This window comes from Marmota monax, unplaced genomic scaffold (genome assembly GCF_021218885.2).
Source record: "Marmota monax isolate L192 unplaced genomic scaffold, Marmota_monax_Labrador192_F-V1.1 WCK01_AAM20220418_F8-fsc00050, whole genome shotgun sequence".
Lineage (NCBI taxonomy): Eukaryota > Metazoa > Chordata > Mammalia > Rodentia > Sciuridae > Marmota > Marmota monax.
In genome coordinates, this window is record NW_026694552.1 from 955408 (window position 1) to 959734 (window position 4327).

The window sequence follows — 4327 nt, forward strand, 5'->3', positions numbered from 1 at the left end:
TTACATCTTCTAAGGTTTCTTTAAATTGAGGAATGTCTTCAAAACTACTGAGAACATGAGAAAAGACTTTAAGAATACAACTTGAGGGCTCAGTGGCAGAGCACCAGCTTCGCACATATGAGGCACTGGGTTTATTCTTCAGCACCACATAAAAATAAATAAACAAACTAAAGGGAAAAAACTACTACTTGAAGAAGCTTTCAATGAATAAAATAGAAGAATTTGAGGAACAAAGAATGAGATTTACATACATAATTTTATCATATATATTTAAATGTGTATATTCATAAATACAATTTAAGATCTTCATTTTCCCTTATGTAGGTTATTAGGCCAACAAGTGTTCTTTTTTTAAAATTTTAATCAATAAAGGAAAGAGATGTTTATCCTGCATTTTCTATAAACACTATATTTCAGTGCAATCAAGTAATTCATGAGAAAATTCTTCTTCATAAGACAGAATCATTTGAAGAAATTAATAGGTCAAATGGAGTAGTTTTTTCATGGAAATTCTGAAGATCATGAACAAGAGAAATGGGAATGTCAAGAAATATTAGGAGTTAAAACCATCATTGTAGCTAATAATTTTATTCATGCAATGATAAAATTAGAAGATAGATTTAGTATAAACAGTTAACACATGAGTCATTCTGGACTTAACTATAACAAACTTCACAAGCCTAAACCAATTGTGGAGCACTCCTAATAGCCCCCTCTGCTGTACCAGGCATTATGTGTTTATTTGATGGCTTAAGGACAGACCCAGTAAATCCTCAGACTAGAAAAATATGGGATGCTAAAGGTTAATATATTAATTAGCAGAGAAATATCTTTAAAAATTAGCATTCATTACAGCCATAGACACACTTTCAACTTTCTGTTGTACCTGTATCAAAAAAAATGTAGGATATTAGACTATTCATTTCACCTCTTTCTTTGTAATTTTATCTTACCCTTGTTTCTCTTTATTTATCTCATGTTTAAAATACACTATTGGGTCATGTTCCATGTTCTGTTATAAGCTGCTTCCTATGGCACAGAAAAGGTCTAAATAAGTACACATATTCATTGAAATAACTCCTCATAATTCTAACTGTGTAAGTCCAACATTATCTTTAACTTCAATTATGAAATCCACTTGTTTTTTGGTCATCTGCTCTGTTGACAGGAACCTAAATAAACACATCACTAAATTTAACTTTTTTAACTTGTTCTAATAGTAATTTTCCTGCAGAATTACTTATCTGACTTGTCATTTCTTTAAAAATTTTGCCTTGTTATTTTGGTATTTTTTAGAAAAAAGTTTTACTAAGACAGATATATAATATTTATATATCTGTTTCTCCCTGTATATGTGTGTGTATGTATGCATATATATATATATATATATATATATATATATATATATATATAAATTCCATACAGTTTAAGAATATGCCCAAGAGAAATTTTAATATATAATGAGATATACTAATAAATATAGAATATATATGATTTATAACTAAATATAATAAGTTTTTATCAGTTCATTGGAGTTATACATAATATTTTTGGGGGGATACATTTTAACATTTTACCATAATTATGCAAGCATGAATATAGTTTGCACCACTTTAGTTCCCAGTAGTATCCCTTTTCCTCCTATCCTCACTCCCCCTATTTCTTTTCCTCTACTCCACTGGTCTTCTTTTTATTTATTTATAGTTTTTAGAAAATTAGTGCATTGTACACATATAATTTATAAATATAGTGAATATAAATATTTATTGAATAAACATTAATATTCATATAAATATAAATGTATAATAATTTTACATATATATTATATATAAAGGTAAAATTCACTGTGGTATATTCATTTATGTACACAGAACAGTTAAGTTTCATTCCATAATTCTTCCCTTTTCCTGTTCCTCCTCCTTCCCCCTCAATTTTGTTCCTTTACTCCACTGATATCTTCTGTTTTTGTCGTATCCACCCCCAAACTTTCCCCCAATTATTTTGACCTAGCTTCCATATATGAGAGAAAATATTCAACTCCTGAGTTTTTGAGTCCGTATTATTTCACTTAGCATGATGTTCTCCAATTCTATCCATACCAGCAGATGCAATAAATTCATTCTTCTTTATGGCTGAGTAAAACTCCATTGTGTACACATTTATACCACATTTTCTTTATTAATTCATTTGTTGATAGACATTTGGACTGGTTCCATAACTTGCCTACTGTGTATTGCACTGCAAAACATTGATATGACAGTATCCCCCTATATTATGCTAATTTAATGAGGAGTGGGGTTATTGAGTCATGTGATGGTTTCATTTCTGTCTTTTGGAGGAATCTCTATACTCCTTTCCAGAGTAGTTCTACTAATTTTCACTGTCACCAATAATGTATGAGTGTACCATTTTCTCCATATCCTTGTCAGCTTTTATTATTATTTTTATTCTTGATGATCAGCATTTTGACTGGAGTGAGAGGAAATCTAAATGGAGTTTTAAATTGCATTTCCCAAATTGGTAGAGATATTATTTGTTTCATATATTTGTTGGTCATTTGTATATCTTCTTTTGAGAAGCATTTGTTTAGGTTTTGTTGTTGTTGTTGTTACTGTTTTTTGCCTATTTATTAATATGAGTTACTTGGGATTTTTGTGCTAAGTTTTTTGAGTTCTTTATATATTCTGGATATTAATCCCCTGTTTGAGGTGCAGATGGTATAGAGCTCCCATTTTGAAAGCTGTCTCTTTCCACTTTATTTTTTCCTTTGAGGTACAGAAGCTTTTAAATTTTTTGGCATCTTACTTATTGTTCTTCTGTTTTGGCAGTTTCTTCTGCTCAATTTGATATTTTGCTTGATATGATTGACCATTGGGATAGAATACTTTGGCAGCCTGCTAACAGATACCACACCTCTTTGGGATTTCCATAAGTTACATAACTTTATTTAAATTTTGAAACTTGATTTTTTCAGAAACATAATAATCTAACAATTGAAAATAAGTAGATAAAATAAATGCATTGTGTCTACAAACAAAAAAAATAAAAAATAAGTTCACTAAAATATTATTTGAATAAGCCTTGATTATTAAAGTGTTTTTTTTTTGCTTTCATTTTTCCAACCTCTGACCTTGTAATCAGTGTAATAATGCCTACAGAACCTTTATAAGTTAAAAATTATCTCTGGTATCCTGGTTTGAAATATTCTTACTCAATAAATTTATATATAGCTCAACCAAAAGTATATTTACACATGATCTGTGATAACAGGATATCCCACAAACCAAGATAACTTAGACTGAAAAATCACAAATATTTATCTGTCTTATTTTGCCACATATGATCCAAATAAACTTGGACCAATTCAATGAATGGCTGAGTATGCATGTTAACCTTTATATTGATGAGGCAAATATGCCCTATTCGCATATTCTATTCTGTTAGTCTTCATTCCAGTTATCTCTTTCTGTTTAACAAACCACCCAAAAAATTAGTGCTTAAAAATTCCATTTTAATATATTCATAATATTGTGCATTGGAAATTTAGGCAATATAGTGGACCTCTGTTTTATAATAATCAGTGCCTTAAATGAGGTTGGCTTATACAGCTTCAAGTTAAACAGCCTAACTGGAACAATATATCTTAGGCTTCAATTTCCATTGTCAGATGATGTGAGGAGCCACTCCTGAGCTATTTAGCATCTTCACTCAAGGAGAGTTTGGTCTGGCATTGCAGGCTATTTTTGTAGACCCTCCCACTTAATGAATTATGCAATGCAATGGTTTCAGTCTTCCCTTGGCTAGGAAGACTGATCTCTTAGCTCCGGAGTTGGGTGTGAACCACGGGGAACTGGACAGCCCACCTACTACCTTAATTGGCTAAGAACATTCTGTACAAAGCTTTGAAATCCCCCCATATAAATAAAAACAGGGGGTCTCTCCCTCTCTTTCCAGCATGGAAACTTTTGTAGCCTCCTGCACATGATCTTTAAAATAATTTTCTGTGTCTTGTGATTTTTCTCCATATCTCTTAGCCAGCCCATGCCACGCAGGGGAAATGAAAGCTTCCTTCTCCTGCACAGACTGCAGGTAAGAAGATAATTTTCTAGGTTTTTTTCCATGATGTATTTTCTGGAGGTAGAATGTTCAAGATGTTGTCTTCCCTACATGTCTGCTCCCTGGGCTGGAGTAATAGGATCAACTGAGGCTACACAGGAAAATCTCTCTCTCTCTCTCTCTCTCTCTCTCTCTCTCTCTCTCTCTCTCCCTCTCCTTTTGATATTTTGTGCAGTCAGCTTGGACTGGATTATAGCATAGCAGTCTCTGT